Source organism: Canis aureus, chromosome 9 (genome assembly GCF_053574225.1).
Source record: "Canis aureus isolate CA01 chromosome 9, VMU_Caureus_v.1.0, whole genome shotgun sequence".
Lineage (NCBI taxonomy): Eukaryota > Metazoa > Chordata > Mammalia > Carnivora > Canidae > Canis > Canis aureus.
In genome coordinates, this window is record NC_135619.1 from 68,096,819 (window position 1) to 68,120,949 (window position 24,131).

General features: G+C 49.2%; 1 long non-coding RNA gene across 4 annotated transcripts in view; it reads left to right on the forward strand.

Moving 5' to 3' along the window:
* Window positions 1-21,935, forward strand: part of LOC144321102 (uncharacterized) — a 34,988-nt gene extending 13,053 nt beyond the window's left edge. The window contains exons 2-5 of one of the 4 annotated variants that reach the window (XR_013386814.1): window positions 10,448-12,350; window positions 13,078-13,251; window positions 17,541-17,657; window positions 20,373-21,935. This is a non-coding gene — a long non-coding RNA (uncharacterized LOC144321102). Of the gene's footprint in view, window positions 1-10,447; window positions 12,351-13,077; window positions 13,252-17,540; window positions 17,658-17,811; window positions 18,555-19,443; window positions 19,923-20,372 lie in introns of those variants that run through there. The other 3 variants (XR_013386817.1, XR_013386816.1, XR_013386815.1) reach the window with 3 other exon arrangements.
* The last annotated feature ends 2,196 nt before the right edge of the window (window positions 21,936-24,131 follow it).

Here is a 24,131-nt window from a genome sequence, read left to right on the forward strand (position 1 = left end):
AATACAAGCATCCATCCAAAAACTGGAAAGAACTCAAATACAAAAGGTAACCATACACCTAAAGGAGCTAGAGAAAAAACAGCCAATAAATCCTACACCCAGCAGAAGAAGAGAGTTAATAAAGATTCAAGCAGAACTCAATGAAATCAAGACCAGAAGAACTGTGGAACAGATCAACAAAACCAGGAGTTGGTTCTTTGAAAGAATTAATAAGATAGATAAGCCATTAGCCAGCCTTATTAAAAAGAAGAGAGAGAAGACTCAAATTAATAAAATCATGAATGAGAAAGGAGAGATCACTACCAACACCAAGGAAATACAAACGATTTTAAAAACATATTATGAGCAACTATACGCCAATAAATTAGGTAATCTAGAAGAAATAGACGCATTTCTGGAAGCCACAAACTACCAAAACTAGAACTGGAAGAAGTAGAAAACCTGAACAGGCCAATAACCAGGGAGTAAATTGAAGCAGTCATCAAAAACCTCCCAAGACACAAAAGTCCAGGGCCAGATGGCTTCCCTGGGTAATTCTATCAAACGTTTAAAGAAGAAACCATACCTATTCTACTAAAGCTGTTCGGAAAGATACAAAGAGATGGAGTACTTCCAAACTCGTTCTATGAGGCCAGCATCACCTTAATTCCAAAACCAGACAAAGACCCCACCAAAAAGGAGAATTATAGACCACTATCCCTGATGAACATGGATGCAAAAATTCTCAAAAAGATACTAGCCGAAAGGATACAATACATTAAGAAGATTATCCACCATGACCAAGTAGGATTTATCCCTGGGACACAAGGCTGGTTCAACACTTGTAAAACAATCAATGTGATTCATCATATCAGCAAGAGAAAAAACAAGAACCATATGATCCTTTCAATAGATGCAGAGAAAGCATTTGACAAAATACAGCATCCCTTCCTGATCAAAACTCTTCAGAGTGTAGGGATAGAGGGAACCTTCCTCAACATCTTAAAAGCCATCTACGAAAAGCCCACAGCAAATATTATTCTCAATGGGGAAGCACTGGGAGCCTTTCCCCTAAGATCAGGAACAAGACAGGGATGTCCACTCTCACCACTGCTATTCAACATAGTACTAGAAGTCCTAGCCTCAGCAATCAGACAACAAAAAGACGTAAAAGGCATTCAAATTGGCAAAGAAGAAGTCAAACTCTCCCTCTTCGCCGATGACATGATACTCTACATAGAAAACCCAAAAGCCTCCACCCGAAGATTGCTAGAACTCATACAGCAATTTGGCAGTGTGGCAGGGTACAAAATCAATGCCCAGAAGTCAGTGGCATTTCTATACACTAACCATGAGACTGAAGAAAGAGAAATTAAGGAGTCAATCCCATTTACAATTGCACCCAAAAGCATAAGACACCTAAGAATAAACCTAATCAAAGAGGTAAAGGATCTATACCCTAAAAACTATAGAACACTTCTGAAAGAAATTGAGGAAGACACAAAGAGATGGAAAAATATTCCATGCTCATGGATTGGCAGAATTAATATTGTGAAAATGTCAATGTTACCCAGGGCAATTTACACGTTTAATGCAATCCCTATCAAAATACCATGGACTTTCTTCAGAGAGTTGGGACAAACTAATTTAAGATTTGTGTGGAATCAGAAAAGACCCCGAATAGCCAGGGGAATTTTAAAAAATAAAACCATAACTGGGGGCATCACAATGCCAGATTTCAGGTTGTACTACAAAGCTGTGGTCATCAAGACAGAGTCAATTTTTTGTGGTCTGAGTGAGCTACCTTCAATTGGTTGGATGCCATCAATGTTCATAAGTGGGCCGTCACCTTGACTGCCAGCCTCAACTTCTAAAACATTTATGAATCATGCAATTGGCCCTTATCCACCCTCTAAAATATTTAGTTGCCAAAGGTAAGGCACTCCTGCAAAAAAGTGGGCTATAGCCCTGGGCTCAGACTGGCTCCATTCTGCACCAAAGCACTCTTGAAACCAGCTCTTTTGTTAAAACTCAAATATTAATATGAAAGGTGAATAATTCATTACTGAGGCTGAGTTCCTGAGAAACTCAGTGGAAATCCCTGAGAGGAGATCTTGGTGCCACAGTGACTACAGACCCCACTCTTTCTACCAAGTTCAGAGTGAAAGGCACTGGTTCTAAACATAGGCCCTTGAGCCAGGCTGCCTGGAGCTGCCTGCTAGCTCCCTCACATAGCAGGGGTGCTGGATGTCTTCCATTTGTTTCTCCAAACCACTCTACACTTATCCATTCTGCTCTTTGCTCCAAGGGGCTGAGCTCCATGGAGAGCCGCAATGGGTGCTCTTTGCCTCTGGCTTCCGTTTGGGTTCAGCCCATGGGGAGCTCCAGGGGAAAATGCAGTAATTGAGAAAAGGTAGGTTCAGAAACTTATTCCTTCAGCTCCCTCCCTGATGGATCACTATGGGCTCATCAGAAGCCACATCTTCTCTTGGGTGGCCTCTCTCTACAGTTCTCTTGAAGCCTTGGTAACCACTCCCTCCTCTTGCTCCATCAGATGGTGTTCATTCGATGTGGAGGAAGGCAAATCCCATTCCATGGATATTAATTCCATGAGATAGAAGAGTCAGAAGAATGGACTCATGACTATCTGAGCAGGAAGGAAACAGGATCCTCTGCAATCTTCAGTGAAGACAAATGGAAATAATTTATGTTTATGTAATTGCCATCGCTTGGAAAATTCATTAATCTGTTCCATTTTAGCTATTCAATTAAAAATCTATTGAGTGCCTGCTATATGGCCATCAGGCACCATGGAAATACAACAGGGAGCACACCAGGGACTCCCTCCTCCCTCTACTCATCTCCCGGGAGGAATACAGACAAGGAAGCCAAATGTTACATTGCGGAGTACTCAGTGACGAGGGAAAGCCAAGGGCAGCGTAGGGTCCCAAGGAGCACAGACCCTAATTCGGGAAGTTAGAGGATAACTTTCCACAGAGGGAACCGTCTGATCTCTGACCCAAAGGAAGAGCAGGAATCTTCCTAGCAAAGGATCTGGGCAGTGAAGGGAACAGTATTCCCATAGAGGGAACAGGATGTCAGAGGGAACAGGATGTCAGAATCTTCCTAGCAAAGGATCTGGGCAGTGAAGGGAACAGTATTCCCATAGAAGGAACAGGATGTCAGAAAGGTAAGAAATGAGAAATGATAGCCTATGTAGGGGGAGTCAAAGAAGTTCACCATGGCCGGAGCATGTCCTTGGTGGCCTAGATCAGTCCCCAGTACACAACAGGTGGTACTTAGCAATTAATGAAGGAACACGGGGTAACAGCCACATCTCTAATATACACGTATATGGAGGAGAATATTCTCCAAGTATAAAGCTTTCTCTTCCTTTCAGTTTACTGAATGCTGCTGCTCACCTCAGTGAAGAACAGCGCCCTGGGCCCCTTGGGTAACCCCCTTCCTTCCTGTTCACTCACCCTGTATCAGAATGTCAGAAACAAAAAAGTCAGATCTTCAGAACTCAGAGGGCAGGAGAAGGAAAATAGCAGATGGCGAGAAGTTAGAGGTCAAGCCTTGGGGGAAGGGCCTTTGAAGACAATTGAACGTATGTTGAGATTTCAAAACAAAGGAAGATTTTTTTCTTCTCATTCCAATACCACTTGCCCTTCCTGGTTCGTTTGCTTCACACTCCACTGTGGTTCATTTCCCTCCAACACATTGCTACTTCAAAGGTGTAGATGCCCAAGACAATCCATTGAGAGATTGGAACAAAATGTGAATTCCTATATTTTAATATTAAATTTTGTGTATATCATATACACAAATGTTGCTGCTGTAGTAAATGTATACAGTGCACAAATAATTTGTACATGTGTAATCCACAAAGAGAGGGGACCCAGCATAGGGGTTCAGAGTAGGGGCTCTGGAGCCAGGCTGCCTGAGCTCTGCTTCCATCTCTGCCACATACTTGACCAAGTTGTTGAATCTCTGCGTGCTTGTTTGTTCATTCCCAAAATGGCAATAATAAATGTCACCACTCATAGGTTTGCTATGAGAGTTAAATCACTGTATAAATGCAAAACACTTAGGATGGGACTTGAAACATAGTAAGTGATCTGTATTTGCTCTTTTCACTGTTACATAGTGCAGGTATGGGGTGAAGGGGGTGACAACTAGTTTAGGTTTTTGTGGTTATCCCCTCATCTGAAACACCCTCTCTTATCCTTCCTTTGATGTGAGGCATTCTCTCCTCCAGGAAGCCTTCCTTTCCTGTCCCCCCAACCCCTGCCCCCATCGCCATGGGGTAGTGACCTCTGGGGACATGCACAACCCTATGCCCACAGTACAGAGGGATTGCCCACGTCTGGATTATCAGCATCTTCTTGGAAAATGGACCTTGGAACAGACAGGACCTTCCAGATGTGTACTGACAGTTCCTGGCATAGGGTGTGGCACATGGCGGATGCTTTCAGTACACGAGAGTTAAAAGAAATGGAATTGATCTGAATTAGAAACATAACTGCTTTCAAATCCAAAGCAATTTACCATCACAGCCCATGTGCCTGGGGAGGAGGGGGGGAATCCTTTGCCAGCCACATAGAAAGAAAATTAGCAAGATCTCCCCCCCAGTTCCCATTCCCTCTGGAAGAGGCAGCTGAGATTCTTCTCTCTAAAGAGAAATTAATTCTACTCAGAATTAAATCCCCAATGAGCCTCCCAGGGAGGCCATTAGTGAGCCACGGCTATCTGCTGGCAGGAGTTCCTTCCTGTGCAAGAGTCCCACTGAGTCACCACTGAATTCTTTTCTCCTGTGTAGCAGCTGGCCGAGCTTGAGGGATGGCCCATAATTATGGTAGAGTAAATATTTCAGCAGCATGGAGTTAGGTTCTCGACAGCCAACAGGAAGCTGTTTCTCTTTCCTTTAAACTGTTTGTTAAAACTCAAGGTTAACTCCAGCAAGGGAATACGTTCCACTGCCTCCTCCTCCTCCAATTAGCCAGCTACTTCAGCACTGAGACTTTTCTGGCTTTGGCAAAGCCTCCTCATCAACTGCAGGTGGAGTGCGCTCCCCTCAGGGCATTACAGGCTGACATGGAACCAGTCAAATCCCATCTCTCCCAGGACCCAGCTATGTGACTTTAGGCAAATCACTGTGCAGTCTCCTGGACTTCAAGTTCAAGAAAATGGGGCTAGAAGCACCTCCCTGCATGTTGCAGAGACTTGCGGGGTTTAAAGAACATGAAAGTGGCCAGCTCCAGGGCTAACACTGAAGGAATCAGTAAACTTCATGCCTACCCTCAGCTCCTGTCTAAAAAAATTGCTGTTTTGTTAAATGAACAAAACAAGCCTTGGGCATAGAAATCCTAACCCCCTTCCATGACCGGCTTGAGGAAGAATGTAGGATGCACAATATGGGCCAATGAGATATGAGGGGCCGTAAGCTGGTGTAGGGCCTTCTGGCAAACATATCCTCACTTCCAAAAGAGGTACTGTAAGGAGGGACCTTGGTGAGAGGGGCGATCACCAAAATCCCCCCTCAGCAACAATAATTTGGCAGCCATCCATAACAAAAGTGCCTCTGCGGGAACTTTGGGATCTGGGAAGGAGATGGTGAAACCCAGTGGAGCCCAAGATCAAGAAGGCCACGTTGCAAAGGCAGATCCTTGCCCAAATGGCAGACTCGCTGACCGTGGTCCTGACTACAGGCCAGAAACAGCCCCATCCCCCTTGTGGACTAGGTCTAGCCCAGTTGACCTTGATCCTGAAACCTACTCCATTCAACAAAGGGACCGACAGGGGTCACGGCTGCCTATGCCCCATGTGACAGTCCTGCTGACCTCAGTTCCAGCAGCGGGTCCTGAAGCAGCCCATGGCCTGGCTTTAGCCCCCACTTTCACCTCAGGCCTGTCCACCTGGTGTTAAGACAGGAGGCACACTTATCCGTGTCCCTGAGGCAGGCCTACTGACCATGGTTTGACTGCAGATCCTGAAATGGCCCTGTAGTCTGGCTCCAGCTCCTCTCCACTGTGGAATGGAAGTGCTCCTGCCTGCTCAGGGACCTCTGGGATATGTGACCTTCGGTGCCTTCAGAGACAGACCTGCAGATCTTCATCCCAGCCTGGACTCCAAAGCAGCCCTGTGACTCATTTCCAGCTCTTCTTGGCCATCATCCAGGACCAATTCTGCCTGCCTAGGAACCTTCTCAGCAACCTGTCAAGAGCTCTCCCAGGGTCCCAGGGGGAGCCATCCCCATATGTGTACCCAGAAGAGGCCCACTGTCTATAAACCGTAAAATAGACCCTGTCCCAGTGCCAACCCTACTGATCAATGTCCGGAAGGTCATTCCATTCACCAAGGGACAAGACAGTACACATGCTCAGCTAAGCCCCTGGTAACAGGCCTACCAATCACAGACCCTACTGCAGACCCAGTAGCAGCCATGTGACCCAGACTCAACCCCACTCAACTGCAATGCCAGAGATAATACCATCAGCCTGACTACCTGACAAGGGAAGTCTTTACCTGATAAAACCAGTCTATAAATATTGGAAGAGAACAAAAAATAAATAAACATTGGAAGAAATGTTTGCTTCTTTAAAAGCAGACACCAGTGCAAGGCTACCTGGATCACAATGAATCAAACAAACATGATATCACCAAAGGAAACTAACAAAACACAAGTAATGTAACCAACCCCAAAGAAATGGAGGTCCACAAATTGCCTGACAAAGAGTTCAAAATAACCATCTTAAAGAAGCTCCATTAGGAGATGCCAGGGTGGCTCAGAGACTTAGGGTCTTAGCGGTTTAGTGCCTGCCTTGGCCCAGAATGTGATCCTGGAGTCCTGGGATAGAGTCCTACGTCGGGCTCCCTGCAGGGAGCCTGCTTCTCCCTCTGCCCGTGTCTCTGCCTCTGTCTCTGTGTCATTCATGAATAAATAAAATCTTAAAAAAAATAAAAAATAAATAAAGATTTATTTATTTATTCATTCATTCATGAATGAATGAATGACACACACACACACACAGAGGTAGAGACACAGGCAGAGGGAGAAGGAGAGAAGCAGACTCCATGCAGAGAGCCAGACGCAGGACTTGATCCTGGGTCTCCAGGATCACACCGCAGGCCAAAGGCAGTGCCAAACCACTGGGCCACCAGGGCTGCCCAATAAATAAATCTTAAAAAAAAAAAAACATTAAAAAAATAGAAGCTCCATTAGTTGCAATAGAACACAGATAGACAACAAAACAAAATCAGGAACAATGCTTGAACAAAATGAGTTTAATAAAGAAATAGAAGCCACAGAAAAGAACCAAACAGCAATCAGTCCTGGACCTGACAAACACAGTGACAGAAGAATTCAAGAGAAAGGCTTCTGCAGCAGACTTGAACATGAAGAAGAAAGAATCACTGAACTTGAGACAAGTTATGTGCAACTGTCCAGCAAGAGGAACTTCTCTGACTTTGTTAAATTAACATTTGCTAAGTGGAACACAGGGTGCCAGATGGTGAGCTATAGTTCAATAAAAGGCCACAAGAGAAATTGAAATAGAGAAGTTTATTACTCTCAGTTCCCAGAGCACATACATAGCATTCTTTTCAGAACCACATGAGACATTAAAGTAGAGTGTAGGCAGACAGAGAGCAGTAGGACGTGGGGCACATGTCTTCTTTTTTTTTTAAGATTTTATTTATTTGTTTATTCATGAGAGATACAGAAAGAGAGAGAGAGAGAGAGATGCAGAGACACAGGCAGAGGGAGAAGCAGGCTCCATGCAGGGAGCCCGATGTGGGACTCGACCCCCGGACTCCAGGATCACGCCCTGGGCCAAAGGCAGGTGCTAAACTACTGAGCCACCCAGGGATCCCCGGCACATGCCTTCTTTAGGCCGTGGTTGGAGAGCTTTGGAGTTCCCCAGCCAAGTCTGGATTGCTCAGGTCAAACCAAAGAGAGCAAGATTTTGGTAAACTCCATAGGGTTTTTCTCTAAAGGGTGCAGAATGGGAAGGCCCTGGGAGGTGGGGAGACTGTTGAGCACAAGGGCTACTCGGAAGTCACATCAGGAACTTTCTTTTACTTGTGACTCTGCTAGCTATTATCTAGAACATGTGCTTACATGAGGGCTGGTGTTAGTTTAAGGCCCCTGCAGGCTGCCTGGCCAACCAAAAAGGATGCTAAGACAGCAATACCATGGGGTAGCTTAACTAAACTCTCAACAAGAACAGAAAGAAAAATGAATGAAAAAGACTGAAGAAAGCATCCAGGACCTAGGGGACCTCATCAGAGGAACTAATCTAATACACATTAGGGGATTCCCAGAAGGAGAGAGAGACAGGAAGCTTATTGAAACAAACAATGGCTGAAAACTTCTCAAATCTTGGAGGGGATATGAACATCCAAATACATGAAATTCAAAGGATCCACCCAAAGGAAATTACCCAAGACACATTATAATCAAATTATCAAAAGGCAGAAAGGATACCTCAAGAGGAAATATGTAAACGTAGTAAGGAGATGTTCTGCATTACCAGATGTTGATGTCTGTCTGTGATGTCTGGAAGTGCTGCAACCATCTTGTGACCATGAGGCAATAAGCTTGAGAATGAAAGCTACCACATAGAGATGACAGACAGAGTAGAAAGACAGGAAGGACAAGAGGCCATGATAATATCATTGAGCCTGTGAATTCAGCAATGCCGACTCTACCCTATTTCCGGTCCTAGTCTAATTTCTGGGCATGTGAAATGATTAACATCCGTTATTGTTTAAGTAACTTTTCATGGAGTCGTCTATTACAGGCAGCTGAAATCATGCTAATAAGAACACCCACCAAAAAAAAAAAAAAAAAAAAAAAAGAATACCCACCAAGAATAAAAGCTCAGACTTGTGGCATATTTATCATGAGAACTTTTTCTGGCTCTCTACCCAACTAGCCAGCAGCCAGCAATTAATAAACACCTACTATGCATGCATAATGTGCTGTCTCAGAGTCTGCAGTGTCATGTAAAGTAAAAAAAAAGGAAGAAGAAAGAAGAAGAAGAAGAAGAAGAAGAAGAAGAAGAAGAAGAAGGAGGAGGAGGAGGAGGAGGAGGAGGAGGAGGAGGGGAAGAAGAAAAGAAAAAAAGAAAAGAAAGAAAAGAAAAGAAAAGAAAAGAAAGAAAAGAAAAGAAAAGAAAGAAAAGAAAAGAGAAAAGAAGGAAAGGAAAGGGAAGGAAAGGAAAAAAGATACCAGGACATTTTTTTTTCTTGAGTCATTTTAAATCCACAACATAAATCATAACCATGATGATGATGATGATAGGATTTTTAGTTGTGGACAATAGGATCTAATCTATTCAGTTTAGATGGAATTAGAATTTATAATGGTTATTAGGCGCTCACAGACTCTTCAAGAGAGCCAGAAACTAGGGCCTGGAGGCCACATGTCCAGGAACAGCATCCAGATCACCCTCCTGCGCTGCTCCTAGCTCGTCAGATCTCATGGCCTCTGGGTACAGGCCCCGCAGATGCTGCGTGCAGGACACAGCTGCTGTGTCCTTGGGCCCTGCTGGCTCTGCCATCCAGAGGCTCCCCTGCCCCTCCCCTCTGCCATCCTCACCAGGAAAGGAGTCCATGTGGGCTCTGCGTCCTTCTTCCAAATCAAAGCCTTGCCTGGATCCCTCTGTTGGTCTGAGGGTAGCCTACATTCTTGCATTCATGAAAGGCCAGGAACTGATCTCTGGTCTCCACTTAGGAAAGAGGGCCTCAAAATATGGCAGTTTGGACAAATACAGATAAAACGTTCTTAAATGTTGAGTGACATGACAAAAGTCCATTATACCATCTATCTGGGACTTTGATTTCTCTAGAAAACTCCTTTTGGACAAGGGGGTGGGGGGGTTGTGGGACAATTTGGTGGTAGTAATGGTTAAGTTAATGGTTAAGTTCCCATCCTGGAAATCTGAAGACCTGGCTTCATGTCTTTGCTCCAACACCAGCCTGCTAGGATCAAGTAACTTCCTGTACTGCTAATAGTGATCTGGTGATCCCCCTGAGACTTCTGCATCTGGACCCCCAGATTCTCATGCCTCCTTGGGGAGAGCTCAGAGCCAGGGCGGGGCTGGGGTTTAGTCCTGGCTTGGCTGCTAACTGCCTTGGTGACCTTGGTAATGTCGTAGAACCTTCTTGGGCCTTGGCATCCATGCTTTTTAATGGTAAGCCAGACCAGCTGGGGTCTAGGCATCCTTCCTGCTCCATTCCTTGACCCTAAAAACGTTGTCACATCCGATGACTCTCCAAAGTGCTCAGTAGTTTCCGTCTCTTTTGTAGAGACTACAAAAAGCAAATTCCCCAAGGAAATCTGATGCTCAAGCATTAGTAAACTTGCTCCAAATATCTCCCAAGTTAAAAGTGACCAAGTAGAGTTTTGCAAACAGAGCACCACGTCAACACCTTCTAATAATACAACAATCTCTCCCCACAGGCGTGCCACCAACCCCGGCTGCCCAGCTGACTCATCCACCTTGGGAAGGCGGACGGGTTGGCCTTGAACGCCAGCCTCTGCCAGCCCCTCTGGCCCCTGCTGGTCCACGTGCGACATTCCACTCCACTTTCTCCCACCAGCTGTCCACGGAATGCCGTCCACGCCGGCTCCCAGTGAGAAGGAGTGACTTCTTTCTCTCTCGCCGTGGAACATGCATGCACTATAAACACAGCAGCCTGTGTCTCGGAGAACTCCGTCCCCCAGCATCCCATATGTACCACGAAGACTCATGTCTCCATTCCCACTTGAGGGCTGGAGCCCAGTCTTCCCAGGGCATGGCAGTTAGCAGTGACATGCCTGTTCGACCGCGGACGAGCTGCTAGCTCCCCTTCTGAGCTAGCTCTCTGTCTCTATCCTCAAAATAGGGACAAAAATACCCACCACAAAGAATCGGCAAGTGAACGTGTGCAGCAGCTCCTAGCCGGTGGCAGGCAGAGAGTATAAGTTCCTTTTCTTCCTTCAATGCCCCCTTGTTACTTGGGTCCCCCTCTCTTTGTAGGGTGCTCCCAAGTGAGCCCCCAGTCTTCCCTTCAGACTTGTCTTCTGGAGCCTGTAGGGGTTCCTTCTAGCACCAACGTTCCAGAAACCCTGCTCTCCCCTCACTCCTGTCTTCTCTTCTGACCCCCGAGAAGCCTCACCCTGCCTGAAAACAGAGCAGTGGCCTGTGTAGATGAACTAAAAGGACACTCCAAACTGATGATTGAATTATGGCCGAATACATATACATTAGGAATTGCTAGAACTTTCATTGCAAAATCTTACCTGGAGAGAGGTGGTGCTATAGAGGCCGTGACAAGCCTTCTTGGGCTTATGGTTCCAGTTATTCAGAACCTGTCCCTGGCTGGCAGCTCCCAGAGAGCTGGTGCTGTGTTCTTTGTGTTCTTGTTTTACCTGTGACCGGAAGCTGGGCTCCTGGTGGCTGAGGGTCCTTGTGCACTGGCCCCATGAGTCAGTGGCTCTACAGTGCACCAGGTGTCACACCCACCCAGAGAACCAGGTGGCTGAGCCCAGCCCGACGCCACTCGTCCTGCACTAACTTGTCGTGAGGCTTTGGGAACAATCACCCCTCCTCTTAGCTCCCCTTCCCTTTCCCTTAAAATAAGTGTGTTCCATAAAATGGCTGTCCGTTGAGCATGAGCTACGGGTCAGATGCTCCAGCTGAGCACTTTCGGTCTATAAGCTCTAGCACTTTCGGTCATTGCAACAGCCCTCGGAAAAGGCTCATGACCATCGCCACTGAGAGGAGAGGAAACTGAGGCATGGCCCCGGGTCACATAACTGCTAAGCAGGAGGGGCAGGATTTGACCCTCAGAGCCTGTGCATTGCCCACCCCACCGATCCGCCCCTCCCCACCTCAGGTGACCTCATGAACTGACAAGAGGACATGACATTCAGGGCACTCCAGTGCAAGAAGCAAAAATCTTTACAAGATCCAGGTCTTGGGATCCCACCCTGAAAAATACACGGGGAATAGTCACTGCGGCTTGCCACCACCCACTACGGGTTATGTCCATGGCAGTGTGGCAGAGGGTGCCCATCGCAGGCTCTGGAGCCAGGCAGACCTGAGTGCCAATCCTGCTCTGTTGCTGTGTCGTCCTTGGGTGCAGGCACTTACCCTATCTGAACCTCAGTCTCTCCACCTGTGAAACGGGCCAATCCTCTCTCTCAGTGGCAACCATGATGAGGCTTAAATGATGAGGGTATGAGGTGCCGAGCAGGAAGCCTGCCCCAGGGAGCCCTGGGGAGCTACTGCTGTTGTTGAAATGTACTACTGCCTTGGAGTCATAAAGCAAGCTCAGCTGATTTGCTTAAAAAAGGGATGGGTTTCCTTACAGGCTCAAAGGTGAGTCCTGCCCTGGCCCCAACTCTCCCGTTTGGTCCCTCTTACTGTTACCTCCCCTCCTCTCTCCCTTGAAGAAAGAAAGCTGCTCATTGGAGAAGGACAGACATTATATGGTCTCATTCATTTGGGGAATATAAAAATAGCGAAAGGGAATAAAGGCGAAAGGAGAAAAAATGAGTGGGAAATATCAGAAAGGGAGACAGAACATGAGAGACCCCTAACTCTGGGAAACAAACTAGGGGTGGTGGAAGGGGAGGTGAGCGGGGGGTGGGGGTGACTGGGTGACGGGCACTGAGGTGGGCACTTGACGGGATGAGCACTGGGTGTCATTCTGTATGTTGGCAAATTGAACACCAATAAGAAATAAATTTATAAAAAAAAAAAAAAAAAGAAAGCTGCTCATTTAAAACAAAGAGAGAAAAACCACTCTCAGCAGCCTCAGGCTGCCTCCCTCCCGCCAGCTGCTGTTGCCATGGTAACCGTCGGGCATCTTCCTGCCTGTTTGGGCTGTGCCTCTCATGTGCACTGGTCTTCCCCCACTCTCACCACCACCACCCCCGGGCCTGGGAAGCTCCAGAAAGCCATTTTTGGGTTCCCCTATCTGTCCTTAAATATCCCAGCCAGCACCCCACCCTCCCTGTCTTCCCTGTCTTACACTCAAGAGGTAGGAAGGCCTGTTGCAGCCGCCCCCAAAGCAGGTGACAGCCTTCTTTCATTCGCTCCACAGCTGTGTGTGGCTGGCCTGCTGTGCGCGCCAGAAATCTCCCAGCTCCAGAATGGATGGAGAGGACCCCCCCCTCGTTTTACCAATGGAGAAACTGAGACCCAGAAAGGGAAGGAGACTGCCAGGTCCTATACAGGGCAACAGAGCCTGTTTTCAAAACCTGGCGTCAGAAGCCAGGTGAGTACGGTGCTTTTGTATCCGTTAGCCTTCGCCAACAACCAGGCACACGCGTGCCCAGGCTTTCCATCTGCAAATGCAGCGGAGCCTTGGAGCCAGTAATGGGCAGAGCTGGCCGGTCTTCAGAAGATCCCACCTTGCTCGGCTGCAGCTGGCAGGGTTAGGGCCCAGACCTCCCCAGGAGCATCCTCTAGGCTCGGCTGAAGCAGGCCTCCCCCACGGCTGGCTGCAGCCTTCCAGGTGTGTGCGGAGCCCCTCCTGCTGCCCCGCCCCGTCTGGCTTCTCAGCGCAGGCCCAGCTGGAGCGGTTGTGGCTGCGGCCAGCGCTGCTCCACTCACCTGCCAGCTCCATCTGGGGGCTGACGTGGCCTGAGCCGGGCGCTATTCCCCCCAGCGTTCCCTGCTTATTGAAACGCCGTCCTCCTCTCCTGCACCATGAAGAGGTTTGCTCGGCAGCACAGGCTCAAGCTGCTCGGGGAAGGGAGCAGGGAGGGAGAGGGGGCATCCACAGGTTCCCAAAATTAATGTGCAACGAAACCTCAGCTCTGGCTCCCCGTAGGGGGGCTGGTTGGAGAGGCAGGTGGATGCTAACAGGCTCTGATCACCTAGTAAGGAGTCTTTAAAAAGCGAGCACCCACTGCTCCATTGCTCTCCCTTCAAGGACGCATGGGAAAAATGCTAAGGGAAGACCTCTCCGGGTGGGGCTCTGGGTGCACGAACCAAGTCACTGTCACCATGCCCACGGCTTAGTGAGCACTTCCTGGGTGCTCGATCAGGCCTCCTCATTCCTCCTTGCACTCACACCTGCTTCCTGCCCGTGCATCTCTTCTGCCTTTAACACTGTCCCGCTCCTCAGGGACAGAGGTTTCTGATTCTTTCCCCTGATCTGTTGCATGTTTGCTTCCATAGGTACCTGCTTGGTTTGGGGCATCCTCTGTTCCACGTGGTGAGTTTCGTTTTCCCGGGAGTGGCAGCCCCAGGTACAGACCTGGCAGACGTCTTGCTGCGGGAGTCAGCCAGGCTGGCAGCCCTGGCTGCCGCCCCCCTGGATCCACTGCCACATTCTCTCCGGGCCACATTCCTGCAGCCCCGTGACTGAGCACAGACCTGTTCCTGCAAAACTCAAAGCTCTTCCAATGGGCATCTTTGGCTGGAGAAAGTCCCATCCTTCCAGATGCTTCTTTCATGGAAATGCACTGCGGTCCAGATCCTTGGAGCAGCCCTGCATACAGTCCGCGGGCTCTCCTGACCTCTCTTCCCCCTCCCCCTCTGTCATTCAGTGTCTCCCCAGTCAATCTCCATCTCAGGGTCCTTCTCATCCAACCTGACCTGTCAATCACTGTTTCTCCCCCACATCCTTTGTCTAGATTTTTGCTACGTGCTTACCATTAATTCCACCCTGGACTCTCCTGATGGGGCAGTCTCTCCCGGAAGTGTCCCAACACACAGGGACACCTGTCAGTTTCATCACCAAGCAGCCTCTCCTGGAGCCTCTGACCTGCTACTACTGGACTGACCTCCTCCATCTGTCCCCCTGGGGACCTCTCCCTTTTTGTTACTCCCCACTTGCCTGCTCGCATGTCTTGCTCTCCCATGACTCATCCCCTCATTTGGTGCAGCACACCCTCCAGAAGCTTCTCGAGGAGGAGTGCAAGAGCTGTAAGCTGTGAAACTGTCTTTATTCCACCCTCGCGAGGTGTCGAGGGTCCGGCTGGGCATGGCGTTCCAGGAGGGAATCGTCTTCCTGCAGAATCTGGAAGGCTCGGCCCCACTGCTTGCTCACGTCCAGGGCAGGTGCTCGGAAGCCTGAAGCCATCAGATTCTCAATTCTTCAGGGGACATCGCTCCCCCTCCGAAAGCCTGTGGGATCCCTCTTTGTCCACAGCGCTCTGCAACCTGGGGGCGGTGTGCCTCAGCCTGGGCCGACCCATCTCTAAAGAAACCCAGTTCCTTCCAAGCTGGGAAAGCGACCTGAATTTTTTCATGGAAATTTTTCATGGATTTTTTCATGATTTTTTCATGAACAGAGGATGCCCCAAACCCCTCTCCTCTCCTCTCTTCTTTTCCTTCTTCACAACCACTTTTATCTAGATGTCAGGGAGGACTTAAACTGGTCCTCACGTTTCTTATCATTGAACTACCCTCCCCGCTTCTGTTTCCAGATTTTTCACCTTTTTATCATGCTATACCCCCCTAATGGAATTTTTATTTCTGCAGTCATATCTTTTAATTTCCGAGCGTTCTCTTTCGGCCTCGGAATGGTCCTTTTTATAGCATTTCTTCCTTGTTTAAAGCATTCTTTCCTGCAAGAGAAGATGTTAATGACACTAACTGTTAAGACCAGCGAGGATAATTTATTTGAAGTTTACTCCTCTCTGCATAGCCTCTGTTTCTTTCAAGTGACTTTGGTTCATTTGTGTTGATGGCTTTTATACATTAAGCGTGACCTCAGATTTTCTCGGCTGATTGGTGGGATTTACAAGTAGTCATTAAAAAAAACTGACGGGAAGTCTGGCTGAGGTGGTGGGTGAGCTCTTGATGGTGCTCATAGTGGGTGATGTGACTGGATATTTTCTTGGCAAATCCCAGCTCTTAGTGTCTATAGTTCTCTTCTATCAGACTGGTTACATTTCCCAGAGAGACTCCTGATGTCTTTCCGGTTGGATGTCATCCAACCTGACCTGTCAATCACTGTTTCTCCCCAACATCCTTTGTCTAGATTTTGCCAAAATCTTCATGCCAGTGAAGGAAGGGAGCCATCATTTTCAATCCTGTTAGAAGAGCCATACCTAGACTATTTCTAGAACAGCTCATATTTACAACCCCTCCTCTATATGAAAAATCATTTTCGGTAATAATCATATAAGGATTCCAATCTCTCCATATCTTGGCCAACACTAAATATTTTCTGTTTTTTTTTTATAATAGCCATCTTAATGTGTGTGAAGCAGACTGACCTTTAATCAGTTTTATAGTTTTTGCGAAGGTCCCTGTGCCCGACCCTTCCACCACCTGCCCTTGTACTTGACAGAACCTCTGGCATGTAGCCTTCTCCAGCAAACCCCCTGTTTTCCAGCATGACGCCCTGGACATCCTAAGCCCAGAGCCCCACAATTCACCTCCCCCAGACAACAAGGCTCCCATCTGCTGGAGTGGGGCAGGGGCACACCAATGAAGTGGAGGAAGCTGGAAGTCTAACCATTGGTTGTGAACTTTCAACCAGTTCTCCCATCTGTAGCCCCAAGTCACCCCCACTTCCAAGAGTATGGCATGCCCCTTCTAGTCTCTAGGGGTTCCGCAGTGTTATCCGTTGTTTCCTAGGCCCAGATGGCTGGAGATTTTGTGCCTCTAGGCTGCTCAGCCATCTTCTCTCACCACCTGCTTTCTAGCTGGATGGTTCCGGTTGCCGAATGTGCTGTCTCCTCTCCTTTCCTCTTTGGCCTTGAGAGGCAGAGGCTTCTTAAAAACCCCTTGGCTGTGATCTTGATGGGATTCCAGAAGGGAGCCAAGCCGAACACATCTGTTCAATCTGCCATTGTTAACCAGCCTTTATTAGACCTTAATAGGCATTATTTAATTTACCTTTTACTAGTAAAGATGAGAAAACTCATCTCACAGCCAAACGGCAATAAGTAGTGAGGCTGGGATTCAAAAACCGAGTCAGGGGCTCCCTCTCCTGTGCCACACTGTCCCCAGTCCACAGCTGAGAGTGAGTCCTGGCAGTCCAAGCCGTGCCTGGAAGGTCAGGGGCATGTGGCTGCCATGGGGGAGGAGCCCAGACAGGCCAGCTGGGATCCAAAGGGCCAGATGAGGGGCTCAAGGGCTCATGCCTGGCAGGGTCCTGAGCCCAGGAGCTCGGGAGGGCAAGCACCTGCGACCACAGGCTCATTCGCTTAGAGTCAAGGCTTTTGGCTCCTGCCATCTCATCCAGTCGTGGTGGCCTGGGGCCGTGATGATTTCAATGGCCAAGGAGGGAAGTCCACGGCTTCACTCTGCCCAGTGACAGTGCCGTGAGCCATCCCACCCGACAAGCAGGGGGTCTCACATAGCCACAGCCTACTGCACCTCTGCCCTCACCGCCCTCCTCTGAATGTACCCAGCCTGCCTCTCCTCAGGGGAATTCTCTACACAGCTCCCTCCCCTACTCACACAGCCCACCCAGCCTACATTTCCAAGGTCCCTCGGGCATTCCTGGGACTTTTTCCTGTCTGCACACACATATACTTACAACCACTCTACACTCAATTACCTTTTTTTTTGTTTGTTTGTTTGCTTATTTCTAATTTTCAGGTTCCTTCATCTGCTCAACAAACACTGACTGAACACCTGTCATGCACCGAGTCCTCAGTGGACCCCAGGGATACAGTCCCTGCCCCCAAGAACTGACAGTCCCTGGGATACAAGCAGGTAAACAGGCAGTCTGGACCTGCAGTGTGGACCGACCTGGGATGGGGGGAAGGGGGAAGGGGGATGGAGGAAGTTACAGTTCACAGTTACCTCTGTGAACTGAATCTTAAAGGGGGGTGGTGAGGGCTTGGTTCAAATTACATCTGTTCTGCAGGGAGGACTGAGGTGTAAAATTTGAATTGGGGTCCTCATCCATCATCCAGATTAACACCTAGTGGCTCCCACCACATGCCAGGCCCTGTATAGGTGCTGCTGAGTCTCCAGCACATCACCCCAGCCCTGGGGGGCTGCCTTTGTGTCCTCAGCTCTCTGAAACAACCCCACTGAGAAATCACCTGCTTTCTGAGGCGAGCCCAAGACCCCGAGAGGGCACTTCTCCCATGTGGCACCCCCTTTGCTCTGCTTCCAAATACTGTGACTCTCTCAAACCCACCCAATTCTCCAGATGCCCTGTGTGTAACCCACACACAGGGCAGCTCCATAGACTCGCTGGGATGTCCCTCCCTCCCACCCTCCGAGAGAGAGAGAAAGATAGAGAGAGAGAGAGAGAGAGAGAGAGAGAGAGAGAGAGGCAGGTTTCGCAAGGTCACACGCAAGGTGCTGGGATGAACTTCTGAGACGGTGCGGCATTCACCGCTGATGACAGCCGGGAACAGATAATCCTGGAGGAAGCCTCAGAACTGACTTGAATCGCTGCCCGCCGAGAGGGAGGGGATCCAGGATTCGGCGTGACCTTGAACAAAACTTCAGTCCACTCCTGGACTGAGCACCACCTCTGCATAATTAATCGGGAGCGCTGTCCTTAGGACTGACAGGCTGGCCGCGATTAATTATCTTAATATTTGCTCCGGGTTCTGAGGATATGCAAAGCGATTAAAGGAGGGGGTTTGAAGCAGGGATTTGTTTGTTTTGGTCGTTTGCTAAACGATTCCTCGTAATCACATGTAACACCTCCATGATCCTCCAGGTAATGCGTGCATAATATGGAAGCAGAAGGGACATCCCCAAATCGCAAACACAGTGGGTGTCGGGGGTGGGCTGAGAAATTCCAGAAGGCATCACTCACATGACCCACCAATCCAAGGCCCCCACGTCACGTCCTGTCCAGATTTGTAGACTAACCCGAGCAGGGTTCACACACCGGGCTCTGGCCCGGGGCCAGGTCACAGACGATGTCCACAGAGGTGACGCTGTGACAGTAGGTGGGGCAGTGAGTTAGCTCCCATGGCACCAGGAGATGGGGTTCTAACCCTCATGCTGCCACATTGTCCCTGAGTGTGGGAAAGAATCTGAGACAGAGGGGCACGTGAATGGCTCAGTGGTTGAGCATCTACCTTCAGCTCAGGTCATTATCCCAGGGTCCTGGGGTCGAGTCCCGCATCGGGCTCCCCGCATGGAGCCTGCTTCTCCCTCTGCCTGTGTCTCTACCTCTCTCTCTGTGTCTCTCATGAATAAATAAATAAAATCTTAAAAAAATTTAAAAAAAAAGAATCTGAGACAGAGTCCAGTGGAGCCACCATGGGTGTCATAGAGCCACATTCCCTGACCTGTCCCCCGGGGCCCCCACAGATGCTGGACTTTGTGCATAAAGAGGAGAATGGAATCCTGGGCCTTCCTCCTTTTCTGAGAGGCAGGTGGAGCCACTCCATGGCTCACCCATCCTAGTGGGGCTCACAAGAGATCAGTTGGTTGAGGTGGGTAGTAATGGAGAGCATCCGAGACAGACGTTGGGGCCCCCCAGGTCCCAGAAGTTCCCATCCCGATGCCAGTGTTCTTTACTCGTCAGATCACGGACAGCGACAGTTACTGCAGGTTCCAGAAAACAGAAATCAAAGACTCGGAGATACTAGACCTGAGACAGTCTGCAAGGTCATGGAGTCCCTTGCATGTGAGGACTCTGAGTCCCAGGGACCGAGGGGCCTGCCAGCATCCATCCAGGGCCAGCTGCTCAGGACCAGCAGCATCTGGCTACTCGTGCCGCATGGGCGGCTCTGCCTCGGCCTGGCCCCTGGGTCCCCTGAAGGCAGGGGCTGCACCTTGCTCGTCTGTATCTCCAGGAGCCAGCACAGGCCGGCCACAGAGGGGGTGCACAGTGGACATAGTTTGACTTCTGTCAATGCAAGTCCCAGGGGTAGCCCCACAGGCCCAGCCGCGGGTGGAGAGGCCAGCCCTGAGACCTGGCATCTTCATTTCACGCCTTCTGGGTGTTATTGCACACTTTTTCCAGTCTGTAAATTGTCTCCACCATAAACTGGGAATTATGAATTCATAGTCTCTCAATCCTTAATGATATCTGGCACAGATGTGTAGGGGATCCACGTGAAGTGCTGCCAAGAGTAGGGTGAGGGAGAGAGAAAAGAAGGGAAGGGAAGGGAAGGGAAGGGAAGAGGAAGGAAGGGAAGGGAAGAGGAGGGAAGGGGAGGGGGGGAGAGAGAGACAGACAGAGAGAAGGAAACAGTTGGAGGACACAGGGACACTAACCAGAGAGCGAGAACATTGCATCACTGAGTCGCTACTACATTTTAAGAGCCCACCATGCAAAGCATGAGCCCTTGGAGCAGGCGGGCTCACCGGCCTGAATCAAGACTGTGCTTTATTTAGTCTGATCCAAAGGTGAAAGCAAACTTCATGACTCACTGTTGCTTTACAAGCAGCTCCCCCACCCCCAAACCCCAAATGCAGGACAAGTATCGATTCTATTAATCTTCCCTCCAGTGTATGCCCTGGGCAACGCCTCTGCGTCCACGCATTAGTCACTGGCTGTCACTTGTCTGCAGCGGAGGAGCATGCTGCTAAGGAAAGCTTCAGGTCTGCAGAAGCGTCCGTGTGAGTCACAGCCGGGGTGCCCGGGCTCTCCTGCGGACAGGCTACTTGGTGGACACGTGTAGGAGCCGACCAGCCGAACGACCATTTCATGCACAGCATGACCATTTCAAACCTCTGTACCTTTGTCTCTGTCCCCTCCCTGTCAGGAATGCCCTTCCACCCTCCCCTGCCCCAGTTAGCTGGGGACCCCCGGGCATCTTTCAGGTCCCAGGGTGAGTCAGCCTTCTGTCCTCTGCACCCCAGAGGGGAGCCTCGTGTGTCCCTCCACTCTCTCCTGGATCAGATGGTTGGCTTACTTCCTCCATTAAGCTGTGAGTCCTGAGGCTAACAAGCCTGTGTCATGGGCACTGGTTGTCCAGTATTTCCCTGCCCCATTGCCCCACTGTAAAGCAGAATGAAAAATAAGAAACTGATGCAGGGCTGAGGATGGGCACGTATTAGGCCAAGCTATTGAAGTAACCATATCCTCACCAGTGGTGATTGTCAACACCTCAGGGCTAAATCAATCAGTGCATGGCCACATGGCATCACCATGGAGATGGTTGCTGGGTCAAACACAGGCATGAGATCTGGTCCAGTCAGAGGAAAACAAGAGCTTTGCTTGTACGTGGCGGAGAAGATCTCTCTCTCTCTCTCTCTCTCTCTCTCTCTCTCTTTCAATATCTATGTCTCTCCTGTCCTCCCCCCATTGGCCATGAGCAAGGAAGAACATTGGCCCAATGGTTCCTTGACCACGAGGAAAACCGGCCTCCATGTGGATCCAGCTTTGAGCATCCCAGAAGAGAGAGTTGGGACAAACTGCATCCCAATGACACCATGGAACCTCTGGATCCTCCAACTATGCTCTGGGTTGCTAAGTCCACCAGCACAACATTTCCTTACTGGATGAGCCAGTGTGAGTTGGGTCATCTGTCCCTCCCAGTTGAAACCCCTGAACCCATACTGTACTCACCTTTGTAGCCCAGCGGCCAGCATCCTGCAGGAAACTCGATAGCTGCTCAGGAATGCAAGAGTCAGCATTGGGGGCTCAAGTTCTGTGTGAGTAAGGGCCAGCGCGGGAGGAAGACGAGAGAAACCAGCTGAGTGCAGTCCCTCCCCACCAGGTTGGGATGCACCAAGGTCAGGTAACAACAATGATCTCCCACAGATTTAACCATGGAACAGGGACTCACCTCAGGTCTCTCTGGCTCCAAGCGCCTGGCTTTTCTCCACCAACCGCCCTGCCAGGGGGCACGGACCCCAAGGAGGGCATTATCAGGGGACGCTGTGTATTCCATATCCCAGGTGTCTTATCAGGAAATGCTTTAAAGGGGGATCCCTGGGTGGTACAGTGGTTTGGCGCCTGCCTTTGGCCCGGGGTGCAATCCTGGAGACCTGGGATCGAATCCCACGTCGGGCTCCCCACAGGGAACCTGCTTCTCCCTCTGCCTGTGTCTCTGCCTCTCTCTCTCTCTCTCTGTTACTATCATAAATAAAATAATAATAATAATAATAATAATAATAATAATAATAATAATCTAAAAAAAAAGGAAATGCTTTAAAGGTGTATTTTACTACTGGTCCAGATAATATTATTTCATGTCTTCTTTGCACATCAGCATTATGTAAAAATATAAAATTCTGTTATCTTACCCAAACATCCAGTGATCTCTCTCCAGGGCATCTGCTGGTCATTATCAACAAGTCAGCAATGTTTTTTTATGTTTTGTAATCAACATCTCTTCCTGCTTCCTACATTTTTCCACCTACCTCTTTCACCACCTACCTCTTTCACTGACAGAAAGATCTCTCCTTGTCTACGTGATCATCAGTCATCATTTTAAATGGCTGCATCCCTTTCTACCATGGTTACAGCTTGTCTCTGCAGCCTCTGATGGTTGGGTGTGTGCACTGTCTCTGATTTTTCACTGGAATAATCCAGCCATATTGATAGAACAGCTACTCAGCATGCTAACTGGACAATACTTTTTTCTTTTTCAATAACTGCTAGAGGGTAGAGTGAGAGGTAGGGATCCTGGGTCCCTCCCACCTAACAGTTTCAATCAGGGTGTGTCTATGTGCAAGGACTGAAACTCACTCCCACTGGCAGAGCTAAAGAAAAGGGGAGTCTAGGGCACCTGGTTGGAGCAATTATTGGTTAAGCATCTAACTCTTCATATCAACTCAAGTCCTGATCTCAAGGTCGTGAGAATGAGCCCCACATCAGGCTCTGTGCTCAGCTTGGAGTCTGCTGGAGACCCTCTCTCTTTCTCCCTCTGTCCCTCCCACTTGTGCTCCTTCTCTCTCTAAGATAAATAAATAAACCTTTAAAAAGAGGGTGGGGAGTTCAGTGTAGGGATAGAGGGATAGGGACACTTGGGAACCAAGAGACAGCCAGCCTCAGGGGAGCAGCTGGGAACCTTCTTTACAATTTTTTTATTCTCCCTCTGTGTCTGTCTGTCTGTCTCTGCCTATCTTCTCTCTCTGTCTGCCTTTCTGTCTCCATCTCTGTGTGTCTGTCTCTGTATCTCTCTCTGTCTCTGTCTGTCCATTACCACTAGGCCCCTAATGCATACTGCCCTTCTGGTCCAGTGCCCATCATCAGTTGCCCCTGGGCTGAAATTCCCAGGGCATGGTGCTCATGTGTGGCCAGATGTGGGGTGTCAAGGGGGTGTCATGTGTTGTAACTCTACCCACAGACTTGTCTCTTCGATCAGGACAAAAGCCAGGGCACATCCTTCAAACGCAGGCCTTCTGGATTTGAACCTGACTCCACCACCCACTGCTCTCTGACTTTGGGTAAATGGTGCCTTCGTAGTGATCTCCCCATCATTGGATGTATTCAAGCTGAAACACATCAGCTCACTGTGCTTAGCTGACATTAATCTAGCACTTACTCTATGTCAGGAGAGTATAAGCATTGTACAGGACTTACTTAACTCAGTGGGCCTCTGCAACCTCCTAAGCCGGGGAAATTGAGACACAAAAGGTGAAGGAGCCAGCTCTGGACCAGGGAGCAAGCATTCAGTATTCAGGGAAATGCAAATCACAGTCAGTACCACTCTGCATTCCTCAGAGGGGAAAAGTGAGAACTGCTGTTGGGTGAGGCACGTGTGAGCCTCGATGGGAGGGGAGCCGAGCGGGGTCTCCTGCAGCGCTGACGCACGTGGACTTGGAGAAGCAGGTCTGCAGAGCAGTGGTGTGCTCACACTCAATGACCAGCGAGTCCCCCTTCAGCTTCCAGCCCCAGAGAAGCTCTCACCGCCACCCGAGGAGACATTCAAAGATGTTCTTGCACAGGGACTTACACAGCAGCAAAGGACTTCAAGCAGCCTGAGCCACCACCACTGGTGGGGCAGGGCGGGGGTGGGGGGGGTGGGAAGGGCCGTGTACACACCACACAGCTGTGAGCTTGACTTCTCACCTAAATGTGGAGTGAAAAACATGAAGAAAGTGGAATCTAATCTCTTATCCATTCTATACGCGATACACATATATTCCCCAAATGATGCTGCAGGATTTCCTGGAGACCCACAGGGAAACACACGTTTGGAAGGACACACTGCACGTGACAGAGGGCGTGTGTGGAAGGAGAGGACCACTGCATCGGGAACAGCAGATAAAAGAGGAAGAAACATTGAAGTGGAATGAAACCAAAGCCAGAGGCCA